Below are 14753 nucleotides of genomic sequence, written 5' to 3'. Positions count from 1 at the left end.
AGTGTTTGGCAGTGGGCTGTACAGACTCAAACAGCTTGAGTGACATTTTTCCTGTAAAAGCACAATTGAAATTTCTCCAATATCTAGCTGCACACAGGACAACTAGTTTGCAGAGACAAGCACTGTCCACATAGCTGCAAACCAGGTACTCCTGACAGTAATTGATATTCTCACTCCAACAGCCTAATCAATAAAAAAGGGTCTGTTGCCATGGATATGAACTTTCCTACTGTCTCTATTACCAGCTTGGTGGATATGGACATCTTGAGGCAATGTAGAAATTGCCTCATGTTTACTGACAACCAGTTAATTCTCAAACAAACTGATAAGGTATGTGAGAGATGTATTTACACAAAGTCACTGGAGGCAAAGGTCTCACATAAAGTACTCCTAATGTCAATAAGGTTGTCACCAGTACACATGCTGCACCCATCACGCACAATTCAAAGCAAACATATAGACAAACATATACTGAGGCACTTACATGTAACCTTCCTAAACCACAAAGACCTTCTAGACAAAGTACACATAAGAAATACCCTCAGCAGCCCCAAACACACTCTTTCAAAACAACACCCACATCAACACATAGAGCTACACCTAATGGATCCTCTACCTCTAAGCCCATAAGGCAAATCACCACACAACCCAACATTCTAGTCATTGGAGATTCCATTGTGAGACATACTCATGTCCCTCTCACCAGGCTGAGTAGGGAAAAAGTTACAATCAGTTGCTTATCAGGGGCTAGGATCTGCCACATTACGCATGCACTCAGGTCATTGGATCACAATTACCAATATGACTCAGTCATAGTCCATGTGGGAGTAAATGACCTGATATGTACCTCACTAGACTATATGAAGAGAGACATCATAGATCTCTCGGAATATGTGGCTCAGGCTGGTATGAGACTAGCATTTTACCTTCTCCAAGGATAATGCCACAATACAAACAAAAGATGATTTACTCTGATAAATGGCTTTGTTTCTGGTGTCATTCTAAGGGGGTGCAATATTTTTCAGCATGGAAGGAGATGGTCAACAGACCATGCTGCTTTGTCATGGATGGTCTGCACCTATCCCCTCTAGGCTTTTGAATATTAGCTAAAACATTGTCTTTCCCCATACTGCCTTTTTTAGGCAATGCCAAACTGAAAGTACTTCTGACATAGCAAATCAAAATCAAGAAAATCTAAATGTATTACTGCTCAGTGCTAGGAGCCTAAACAAAAAACTCCACTACCTGGAAGCTCTCTTTACCCTAGAACATGTTGATGTCTGTGCTGTCTCTGAGATGTGGTTTAAAGCCACAGACAGCATGCCAACAGTCCATGGTTATAATGCCTTCCACACATTTAGACCAGCTACTTCACAGGCAGGGACTAAAGGTGGAGGTGTCTCTATTTACATCAAAAATAAATATACATCAAGGCTGGTCAAACAGGACAATACACTTCAACTGCTCCATGTTCAAATCACCATAGGTAAAATCCAATACCACTTCCTTGCAAGCTATAGGTCCCCCTCTATGACCCAGGAAATCTATACTGTGTATTTAAACTTATTAGAAACACTAACCATCCAACCCAATACCATATTCATGGGTGACTTTAATTACCCCACTCTTAACTGGGAAATGTATACCACATCAAATGTACATGCAGAGAGATTCATGGATTTTGTAAATGCAAACTCCCTGGATCAGATAGTCAATATACCAACTAGGGGTGCAACCATACTGGATCTGGTCCTCACTAATATGGGAGAGTGCTGGTCACCCCCTACTGTAATGCCTTCCCTGGTAAGGTCAGACCACAAAATGATCTCCTTTGAAGTAAAAATAAAACCTGGACCCCCAGCTAAACTGGGAATATTCAGGAACTATTCTAAGGCTAACCTCCTGCTATTAAGTGAGAACCTGGCAAAATTTCAAGCCTCCATAAACCCTGCAAATACTTCTGCCTATGCAGAACTGTTCACAGAAACCCTGTACAAGCATGTTAATAGTTGCATAGAGGCAGCTGTACCAACCAGGAAGAAGTACAGAACTAACTCAAAAAACAAGCCACCCTGGTGGAATCACAAAATCAGTCAGCTGTATAACAGGAGGAAGAAAATCGTGGCAAAAATTAGGAGGTGCAGTACCCAGCAGGATAAAAGCACTCTCAATAAACTAAACAAACAACTCAGAGGACAAATAAAGTCTACCAAAGCCAAATTTGAGGTACATTTGGCCTCCCAGGCCAAGGACAACCACAAAGCATTCTTTAGCTATGTCTGCAACGTCAAAGGCAATCCACAATTGCATGCAGAACGCATTGTAAATGGAGCCACCTATACTGAGCCAGAAGATATAGCAAACCTCCTGGCTGATAAATTCAGCTCCAGCTTTACTCCTCTCTCCTCCTCAATGTTCGCTCAGGAAATATCATCAAATATAACTCCCCTACTATCACTAGGGAGCAGGTCATTAATGCTCTCTCTAAGACCAAGAACACTGCATCAATGGATGCAGACAATATCCCAGGATACCTTCTAAATAGCATGAAACATGACTTATCAGGGCCTCTGTAATTACTATTTAACTGCAGCCTACAATCAGGCTTCATGCCTCATGAATGGAGAAGGGCAACAGTCATCCCTCTGCACAAAGGTGGGCCATCTACAGACCCTGGAAACTACAGACCCATAAGTCTCACTAGTCTTATATGTAAAGCCATGGAAAGAATTATCATGGAGATGATCAATAGAGATATAGTAAACCTCCATACACTGGAACTAACCCAGTTTGGTTTCATCAAGGGCAGATCATGCCTACTCAGTCTGGTGGACTACTTTGAGAAGGTCACTGAAGCAAAGCTAGAATCAGAGGGGCTGCAGCTAACTGGAATAGAGTATCAGGTGTAGTCTATGACAGAAGAATGCCAAAGAAGCTGAAAAGTAAGGTGTACAAGACAGTGGTGCGACCAGTACTACTGTATGGTACAGAAACCTGGGCAGTAAAGGCAGAGCAGTTGAAGAAGCTAGAGGTGATGGAAATGAAGTGCCTGAGAAATGTGGACATATGAGCAGAAGGAAAAGTAGCTCCAATTGCAGAAAAGATCAAAGAGAACAGATTACGGTGGTTTGGCACATGTGTAGAAAAGCAGGAGACAATCTGGTGAGGAAGATTTGGGACAGACAGGAAGAAGGTAAGAGGAAGTGAGGACATCCAGCAAAGAGGTGGATGGATTGTGTGAAAGAAGATCTGCGACAGTCAGGCATGAGTGTTGAAGAAGGCAGGAGTGTGGCACTGAATCGAGAGAGTTGGTGACCGTTAACACTATACCCCAACCCCATGTAGAAAGAAAATGGGAAAAAGGGGCTGATGATGATGATGATGATGATGACTAAAGCAATGGATGAGGGCAAAATCGTTCACACTGCCTACCTTGACCTGGCCAAGGCATTTGACACAATACCCCACTCGGGCATTGTTTACAAACTCAGGAGGTTAGATACAAGCCCATATATCACCCGGTGGATAGTCAACTGGCTCACAGACAGGACCCAGGAAGTAAGAACTGGGGAGTCCACCTCTACAAAGAAGCCAGCCACAAGTGGAACCCCTCAGGGATCAGTCCTTGGACTGCTCCTTTTTGGCATTTACTTCTCAGAAGTTAAGGCCAATGTCAGTGGTCTCTGGCTGACTAAATGTGCAGATTATTGCAAATTAGGAGCTGTCACTGAATCTCACACTGACACAAATGTTCTCCAGAAGGGGCTGACACAGACAAACAACTGGTGTCAGAGTCATGGACTAAAACTAAATGCCAGTAAATGCATAATAGTATCCTTTGGGAAGTCATCCAGCCCTGCTAACTATCATATTGACAACACACCCCTTAGAGTTGACCTAGTAGTCAGGGACTTAGGGACACACATAGATAGTAATCTAGCCTTTGATCATCATGTGTCTACAGTGGTGAGGAAATCATTCTATGTTGCACAACTTATAAACAAAATATAGCATCTAAGTCCAAGGAAGTCATTGTTCCACTGTATTTGGCATTCATCAGACCTATCACTGAGTACAATGCCACCTTTGGTATGTACCTAACCAGGCATATCTAGGTTGTCCACAGAGGGTCCTCACTAAAAGAATACAGGGCGTAAGTAATATGTCCTATGCAGGCCGCCTCAAGGCCCTATCCCTGTATTCTGCCTCCTGCAGGCTTTTGAGGAGAGATCTATGCCTAGCATACAGGGCATTGTCAAACCCCACTCTGATGGAGCTCCTGCATATCCACAAAACAAACAGTACCAGAATTACCTGTTCTAAAGACTTAAACCTTGCCTGTGATATAAATAGGACCTGCTGGAGAGATAGGTATGTACCCATAGACTACCCTATCTATGGAACAGGCTCCCCATCCATGTGAAGCAGAGTTCCACCCTAATCAAATTAAAGAGCAACTTGGACAATTGGATGGGAAGCCAGAAATTCATCCCTGGTTTGGCACATATGTCTCTGATGCAAACAGGTAACTTGTAAATGGTTCACCTCCCAGGCCCATGCTTACACTTATCAAGGGTATCAGAACTTGTCAGAGATTTGGGATGCATGGCTAGGCTTAAAAAAGCCCTTGTGGTTGTTAGCCGAGTAAACACCTATGGACCTATAATTCTTGGAGTTGCACCTTAAATTGATGGTAGTAAGTCAGCTTAAGGAGGAGATGGTGGAGGAGCATACCACTTTTCATGCATCTCAGTTTTCTCTGCTTTAACCCCTTGTTATATGGAAGGGGAGCAGAATAAAATGTATTTTTCAGGTCCATAATTTAGGTGTGATTATTGATGACAGACTGACAATGAAGATCCATGAATCAGTTTTTGTTAAGTCACCTTACTTTCACGGAAAGAATATTACCCCTATCCAAAGCATTACTCCATCATTGGACCTTAAAACCTCAAATACATGCACAAGCATCTTCTCGCATGGCTGACTACAGCACCATATACCTTGGACTTTCAGATGGGGACCTGGCTCAGAAGATATATTATTCTGCAGGAAGGTTATTGACTGGGCATTCTTGGTCACAGTATGCCACCCCTCTGTTGTGGGATGTGCACAAACTGCCAGTTACTGACACTGACACTCTTTCTTACCTTCTAAGACGTGCACTACCTGAGACTGCTCTCATTCCGTATGCTGCAACCATCCTTCCTGGTTTGTCAGGAGAGGGGCTAGAAGTTATCACAACAATTTTCTAACTTTTCATGCATGTCTATCATACATGTTTATGAAATGTCAAAATCACCTGAACAATTTCACTGTCATTAATCAATATTTTCCTGTGTTTTTTCTTTAATCTACATATTAATATTTTCTGCAGTCTGATGATTTGACAGCTTTTTCTTCACCATTTTTGCATTTATAATGTCCTCACAGTGTACTTGTTAGAGGTTGCTCTAATGGTTGCTCTGAAATATTTTTTTGCTTGAGACAGAAGTGCCAGGATTTACTGTTTGTTTCATCCTCTCAGCTCCACCAAGGAGCAACTATTTACCCCTTAAGAGGGGCACACACACATTCACAAAAAAAAAAAAAAGCACTGCTTTTTTTTTGGCAAGAGCTTTAGCAAAAGCATTGAAGTAGTACTGGAAGTCATTCTGTACTGACAGTGTGGAAATAAATGCTGGTACTGCACAACTGACCAGTCAGCATCTGCCAGTCAAACCTCATGACACCTTGAGCCCAGAGCAGTTGCTTCTGTCATCCTACACTAGCTACGCTTCTGCAAACAGATACATTTGTTTTCTAAGAATATGGCAGCTCAGCAGAAACAATGTTAACACTTCAACAAATTGCATCTGACTGACAATAGCTTAGAAAGTGCAGTGCATTATGGACTATGTACATTCTTAAAAGGGCAGCATAATACTTAATTATATCACCGCTGAGATCTAATAAACCTTCTATACCTTGACAACAAATACCGACTATTACCCTACTGCATAACTACTCTACATTAACTACAATTTCATGTATTCCTTACAAATACTCTAATCTATCACTATGCAAATCTCTCTCTCTCTCTCTTTCCTGGTTAGGGGTCGCCACAGCAGATCACCATGTCCACTCATGATTGGCAGTGGAGTTTTTACAGTGTTGAGTTGCCAGCCTGGTGCCCAACCTTCCACAGCAGGCACACACATGCACGCACTCACGCCAATTTTAGCATGTCCAATCCACTTGCAGCATGTCTTTGGGGATGTGGAAGGAAACTGGAGCACCTGGCGGAAACCCACACGACCACACGGAGGACATGCAGACTCCACACAGAAGACAACCCAGCGGAAGATCAAACCGGAGAACCTCTTGCTGTGAGGCAACAACACTAACTGCTGCACCACGGTGGGAATTTGCATTATTTGCTTGTCTTATAGCAATATATCTGAATTTCTTCATTCATTACAATAGTTATGAAATCTCCATAATGTTTCTGTGTGTCATTTTTAGGCATGCTTGTATACCTGTTCTATAATTTGAATATACATATGTCCATTCCACATTTGCAAGTATACACGGTTATTCGGGTCTATATTATATTGTCAAAAGGGCATAATAGCAAATGCCGTTTCGATGACACATAAAGAGCGAAATGCGAAAACAGCAAAACCCCAAGTCACCGATTTTTTTTCCTAGGGAAAAAAAATTGGTAGAACAACAAGATAAAACAGCAGCTAAAACATTTTAAAGTGGGGGCTATGCCCCCTACACCCACCCTAACTAAATATACCAACTCCGAGATCACACTACAGTGAGGTAAAAGGCAATGTCATTGCTCAGGTCAAGCAATTTTTTTCCCTAGGAAAAAGTTGCTGACCTGAGCTTTCGCTGTTTAAGCATTTAGCTCTTTATGTGTCATCGAAACGGCATTCACTTTAATGCCATTTCAACAATATGATATAGACCCAGTTATTCTCCATGTAAGTATATACATGTACACCTCTGGTGTACTGTATAAAACTTATCCTGCAAAGCTTTTCTTCCCAGACCTCCTTTGAAAAGGGGCTGTTTGAGCTCTTTGAACTTAGCCATATTATCCAAGTGAACAAACTAGAAATTTTAAACAAAAAAAAAAAATAAATAAATGTTTAGACTAAAAATGGCAATAGCTGTTGCAGATGTACAAAATATATAAAATCAGCTTAGCAGGTTTATTCCATTTATCATCATAGTATTACCATATTTTCTGACAAAAATAATTATTTTGTATAGAATTATCATTGTAAAAGTAATTGACTACTTTCTGACAGTCTAAATTTTGTAATTCCTGAGTCAAAATGACAAAAGATAGCATCTTGGTTAGAAACCTAGGTCTGCATTATATGTTTGAAGAGACTTTTCTTCGAACATATAATCATCGACCACTAAAGAGCGAACGCTCTAAAGTGCAAATGGCCACGTCCGCAAATTTTTTCCTCGGAAAAAAATTCATTCGGCCATTATTGGGAATTGCCCTTTTCCCCAAGGTAGAGTGATCTCGGAGTTAGTATATTTAGTTAGGGGGTGTGTGAGGAGCACAGCCCTATGTAGGGTGTGTGGGGGGCAAAGCCCTCCACTTGATTAGGTTTTTGAAGTTTGTGTTTTATGTGTACAGCCCCATGAATTTTTTCCCGAGGAAAAAATTCATGGACGTGGCCATTCACACTTCAGAGCATTTGCTCTTTAGTGGTCGATAACTATATGTTCGAAGAAAAGTCTCTTTGAACATATGATATAGACCCAGAAATCCCATGGAACTTGACCATATTCTGTTTACTGTAACTTCTCTTATCTCTCCCAATTCATTTGCCATCATTATTTTTTTCTGACATCTTTTACAATATTTTTAAAGCAGATGTACACACATCATCCTAGTATTATTTTTTTCTGTATTTGATATTTATACAATATCCTGATACCATTATGCAATTCACAATTCCCATCTATTATCACTGTATTACTGAATTTCGTGCATAATTACACATTCTTAATTTATGTCTTCCTTTTACTTGCACAGTGCATCTTCACTGATTGTTTTATTTTTTTTAATTGTTATTGAAGATTTTTGTACTTGTGGCTCCAAATGCCAATAGGTCAAGTAATAAATAAATAAGTAAACAAACAACTAAATAAATATTTACCGAATAGCAAGCACCTAAATTACTGATCTTTTAATTGAGAATTGTTTCTAAGCACAGCTCCTTTTCAATGGACCCAAAGGGCGAAGACTCCTAAGACGTATATATATATATATATATATATATATATATATATATATATATATATATACTGACTTGAAACTGTAGTTTTATTGGCCATTTTGGGTCAATTCGAAAACTCCATCTTCCTCTCTTAAAACCCTCTTTTGCGCGGTTTTGCGAGTTTTTGTGCATAGCGCAACAGCAGGCAGCGCCACCTAATTGGGTTTAAACTATTCCTGGCTCCACAAAGTCTGCTCTTCACTTTTTCCCTTAGAACTGCTCTATCTCTCAATTTAAACACCATATTCTCATTCTGAGGCCCTTCACTGGTCCAATTAAGTAATTCTACAAGTTAACACTATTAAACCATAAGCACTACTTACTCTTATACTCTCTACGATTATCCTGTCCTCTATTGGTCCGTCTTAAATTCAGTTTCCCTATTACTCTAGCATGTCCAAAGGTCAGTCAATGGTTTCCTCTCCAGTCCAGCTGGTGAATCTGGGAATTTTGAGGCAATGTCACAACTGTCTCATGTACACGGACAACCCTCTCCTCCTCCAAACAGGTTCAAATATATCTGAGAGATGCAACTATTTAGCCAAACTGGAGGCTGAGCTCTCTCATCTCAAAACTGGTGTAACCAGTCAGGAGGAGAAGGTAACCTCACACAACACAATTCCAGTATCACATAGTCCCACCAAAGCGAACCAAACACATAAATACACAAAAACATACTCGGAGGCTCTAAATAAAAATCTACCTAAGCAACAGAGACCTCCAAAGCAGACATCCAAGCAAACGCTACCTCAAAACAAAACACACACAACACATAACCCACAAAGTTAGTGTGCCAAGCAGCCACAGCCCTTGAGGCTGAATAACACACCTGATACTCTTGTTATAGGTGACTCTATTGTCAGACACACTGACATCCTGCTCACCAGGCTGAATAAAGAGAAGGTCACGGTGAGCTGCCTGTCGGGTGCTAGGATCCGACACATAACGCAAGCACTCAGGTCACTCTAAAGCAAATACAAATATGACTCAGTCATTGTACATGCCGGTGTGAATGACCTGAGACGTACCTCCCTGGACTACATGAAAAGAGACATAGAGGAGCTCTCTGATCATGTAGCCCAGGCTGGTATGACCCTGACCTTGAGCAGCATCTTACCCTCACCTAGAATGATGCCACAGTACAAAGACAAAATGATCGATTTTAACAATTGGCTAATATTTTGGTGTCATTCAAAGGGGATCCAGTGTCTGTCAGCCTGGGATGACATGCTCGACAAGCCACGTTGCTTCGCTAGGGACGGCTTGCACCTGTCACCACTAGGCTTTCGGATATTGGCAAAGGCTCTTGCCACTCCCATAGTGCCTTTTTTAGGCAAGGCTCAAAAGTCAAACCCACCCCCATAGACAGCATAAGGAACAAGAAACTAAGGGTAATGCTGCTAAATGCCAGAAGTCTTAACCTCAAGATGCACGCGCTCGAAGCTCTCCTCAGTATGGAGAACATCGCTATCTGTGCAGTAACAGAAACCTGGTTCAAGGCTCCAGAGAGCACCCCAGCACTACCAGGCTATACCTCATATCATGCTTTTCGGCCCCAAAACCAGGACCGAACCACAAAAGGAGGGGGAGTTTCCATATTTATCAAGGATATCCACACCTCCAGGTTAGTGGCATTGCACGAAGTATCGGAGACCATCCATGTGCAACTAACAGTGGGCAAGACTGCTTTTCAGTTTATAGCATCCTACAGACCACCCTCTCAAAGTCAGGAATCCCACTCGGCCTTCCTGAAAACATTGGAGAACATGAAGGTCTCTCCGAACACCATTATATTGGGCGACTTCAACTACCCAAACATTGACTGGGAGCACTACTCAAGCCCCAGCACCTTAGCCCAAAGGTTCCTGGAAATTATAAACTCAAATGCTATGGAACAACTAGTCACCACTCCCACAAGAGGGGACAACATACTAGACCTGATCATTACCAACATGGGGACTCTATGCTCCACACCAGAAGTATATCCCTCATTGGCAAGATCAGACCATAAATTAATTTCACTGGATGTCCACATCCTGACCCCACCCCCAGCCCAGAAAACCACAGTGAAAAACTTCTCAAAAGTGAACTTCTCACTTCTCAAAACCGAAGTGGAATCCTTCAAGGCCCCAGGGCCAGTGGAAACTACGGCCCAAACTGCAGAATCCTATATAAATGCATTCTACGGACATCTCCAGGAATGCATGGATCATGCTATCCCAAACAAAACCAAGACCCAATCATCCAAATGCAGGCGTCCAGTCTGGTGGACCCCTGCCATAAATAAACTGTACAACAGAAGGAGGCAGCTACTACATGATAGAGCAAAATCCCTAATAGGGAAGGCATCTCTGATCAGTACTAGCAAAAAATTACGATCCCTCATAAAATCCTCCAAGGCCAGCTTCGAGAGAAAAATTGCAAAAGACACCAAAGACAATCATAAGGCTTTTTTCAGTTATGTTAGAAACCTGGGATGCAACTCCCAGACTTGTTCTGAGTTGATTCTAAACGACAAAAAATACACTGAACCCACAGACATCGCCAATATCCTGGCAGACAGGTTCAGTGCAAACTTCTCCCCCAAAAGAGCAAGTATCTATCCCGGCAGAGAGCTGCCTCCCAAACATCTCTGATGCTCAGGTGAAGGCTGCCCTCTCCAAAGCAAAAAAACACTGCTTCCATGGGACCAGATGGCGTCCCAGGTTGCGTCCTACATGAACTCCAAGAGGTACTAATCCCTCAAATAAAACAGCTATACAATCTCAGCCTCACTACAGGATATGTGCCCACAGAATGGCGTACAGCAACAGTGGTCCCACTCCACAAAGGTGGAGCCTCTATGGACCCTGGAAACTATTGCCCCATAAGCCTGACTAGCTTAGTCTGCAAGGCTATGGAGAGGATCATCATGGAGCTCATAAACAAAGACATTGGGGACCTACAGACACTAGATCCTACCCAGTTCAGCTTTGTCAAGGGCAGATCCTGCCTTTTGAACCTGGTTGACTTCTTTGAAACAGTCACCAAAGCCATAGATGAAGGGAAGGTAGTCCACACAGCCTATCTGGACCTTGCAAAGGCATTTGACACAATACCCCACTCGGCATCATAGATAAGCTATCCAGCTTAAATATAAACCCCTATGTCACAAGATGGGTCACAAACTGGCTCAAAGACAGAACCCACAGAGTGAGAGTTGCTGGAGCCATGTCAGACTCGAAACCGTCACAAGTGGCATCCCACAGGGTTCTGTCCTGGGACCACTCTTGTTCGGTATATACTTTTCCGAGGTACAGACAAACGTGGGAGGACTATGGCTCACCAAGTTCGCAGACGACTGCAAACTGGGCACCATAATCAACTCTCCAGCTGACACAAACATCCTTCAAAAAGGTCTCACAGAGACAGATAACTGGTGCCAGCGCCATGGTTTAAAGCTAAATGCCAAAAAATGTATAGTCATACCCTTTGGCAAAAACAATGTGCCCACAAATTACCACATAGGTGGAAAGCCATTAAGTACAGAGAAAGTTATTAGGGACCTGGGGACCCAAGTTGATAGCAATCTCTCCTTTGAAAACCACATTGCCAAAGTGGTTAGAAAGACCTTCTACATAGCCCACCTCATCACGAAGGGTTTCACATCTAGATCAAGAGAGGTAATCGTGCCCCTTTATTCATCCCTCATCAGGCCCATCATAGAATACAATGCCCCTTTTGGATGTACCTTACCCGACACCTGCAGCAATTAGAAAGACCCCAAAAGTATCTCACCAAGAGGATCAAGGGTCTCAAACAGATGCCATATGCTGCTCGGTTAAAAACTCCAGCTCTACTCAGTTGCATACCGCCTACTTCGAGGCGATCTATGCCTGACATACAAAGCTATGTCAAATCCAGAATTAATGGACATGCTCCACCTCAATAAATCTAATTCCCTTAGAGCCACACGCTCGAGGGACTTGAACCTCAGCACAGAAATAAATAGAACTTGCTGGAGGGACAGGTTCATAACCCAGAGGCTCCCTTCGCTCTGGAATAGAATTCCAGTTCATGTGAGGCAGAGCACCTCACTGAATCTCTTCAAGAAAAATCTCGATAAGTGGATGGGAGATCGTAGGTTTGTCCCAGGGATTATTCCCGTGTCACTATTAGACAGAAGCACAGTAAACTAAACCTTAAAAAGGGCACAGTATACTCAAATCAAGGGGTGGCATAAGCCATACAGAATCGGACTAGGCTTATAATTGCCTCAGGGCAGATAGCCTAGTATGAACCTATGAACCTATATATATATATATATATATATATATATATATATATATATATATATATATATATATATGTGTGTGTGTGTGTGTGTGTGTGTGTGTGTGTATATATGTATATATATATATATATATATATATATATATATATATATATATATATATGTATACAGACGCACACACACACACACACATATATATATAGAGAGAGAAAGAGAATGACATACATATATGGGTCTATTTGAAAGAAACGAAATCCCACTTACTCAAATCCAAAATAACCAAGAAGACAACACCAACATTGCAAAACACTGAGACATCGTATAACGAAGTTGTTCACAGGGAAAATGAGAACTTGGCCAACAGCAAAAAAAATAACAGAACGCATTATATAAAACCCACCCGACACCCCCCTAGCTAAATATACCAACTCTGGGATCGCACTACAGTGAGGAAAAGAGCAAAGTTCCAAATGTTGGACAACTGTCCGATTTCCCTGTAAAACTATTCATATGACAACTTGGTGTTTTGCAACTTCGATGTTGTCATCTCAGTTATTTTGGATTTGAGTAAGTGGGATTTTGATCTTTTCAAGTAGACCCTATATATATATATATATATATATATATATATATATATATATATATATATATAAAATACACACATACATATACATATACTCAGACACACACACACATAAAATCAGAAAGCTCTGGAATACAGAAAGGCTAAATAATGGCACATGTTTAAAAATGAAAAAGCTGAATCTGTATAAGAATGCATGTGTGGGTGAGTTATGTGAAAAAATAAGCAAATATGTGACACACATGCATACATATATACATACATACAAAGACATAATATAAAATGATATGGTGCACAAATAACTAATGCGTGACATGCATATTCATATGGATGAGGTACGGCCTCTACAGAATGATATTAATTAAATGATAATGCAAGTAAGCCAGGATTGACAATTCAGCAGATCTGTTCAGAACTTAGCTAAACTAAACACCCTCTAAGCTAAATATGAGTTTGCAAAGTGAATACTCTAAGGCATTTAGTGTGTAAAACAGAAGAAAGATGTAATACTGACATTTGTGAAGTGGCAAACTGGAGTATTATATTGGTCTGCAAAACCAGAGATACACGCGATTAGGCAGCATACAAGTTGAGAACGATGAAGAAGGAGGGAGAAGGAAAGTATTAGGGGAAGACGTGGCTAGCAAAATTAAACCAGATAAAAGTGCCAGGTGTGTCCAAGTTAACTTCTACAGCACCACATATACCAACAATTTAGTGAGGAGAATTTAAATGAGGTGAATTGTTCCGAGTGCATCCAGTTTGAATGATAGACATCGTTTGTTGCACACATTTTATTACGTGGTGAGACGTGATGGTAGTGGGAGTACTGAGATGGTGCTTCTAAGATGGTGAGGTATGGAGATAAATGCATTGCAGGAAGGTGTGCAGATGTATAGTACTACACAGAATTAGAAAGAAATAAAAGGAAGTGATTAGGAGGAGACAGGTTTAGCGTTAGATAAAGTGTTGTAGCTAATGATAAGGGGATAGAAACAAGGAATTCATTTGCTTATTAGGATGCAGTGACAGCAGGGAAGTCTGGTGTTAAAACAGTAGAAGAAATATAGAGAGGTGCAAAGGGGGTGATGTGGGAATAGCAGGGTACACACATGCATAAAGAAAACATATGGGTAAATGTATAGATAGTGATCAAGAGGGATCAACCCAGAAGAGTAGTGGAAACAGACAGTGAATATGATTAACTAATAGGACAGAGAATTAATCGCAGTCATCTGATAGTGGAATGGTGCAACCAAATAAAGTACAATCATGAGGTTAGGTGAAAAAATGGAGCATCTAGAACTAGGAACAATGTTTTAGAATGAAGAGTGGAGGAATTGCTAGACATGATATGCAACCGTAGAGAGAGAGGGGTGTAAATGTGAGCTGTGAAGGTGAGTGTCGTGCATGGATACAAGCATGTATGAGTGCATAAAGAAATGCAGAACACAGAAACTGTAACCAAAATAAGTGTCTTGCTGGCCTGCAAGTGGAGACATAACTGGTAGTAAGAAGACTGTAGGAAAATTTCCAGCAGTACGAAAACGACAATAAAAAGACAAATACAAAGACGAAAACAAAATATTGCAAAACCATCAAT

This window comes from Protopterus annectens, chromosome 7.part0 (genome assembly GCF_019279795.1).
Source record: "Protopterus annectens isolate FY-2018-M chromosome 7.part0, PAN1.0, whole genome shotgun sequence".
Taxonomy (NCBI): Eukaryota; Metazoa; Chordata; order Ceratodontiformes; family Protopteridae; genus Protopterus; species Protopterus annectens.
Note: the sequence above shows the minus strand (reverse complement) of the source record.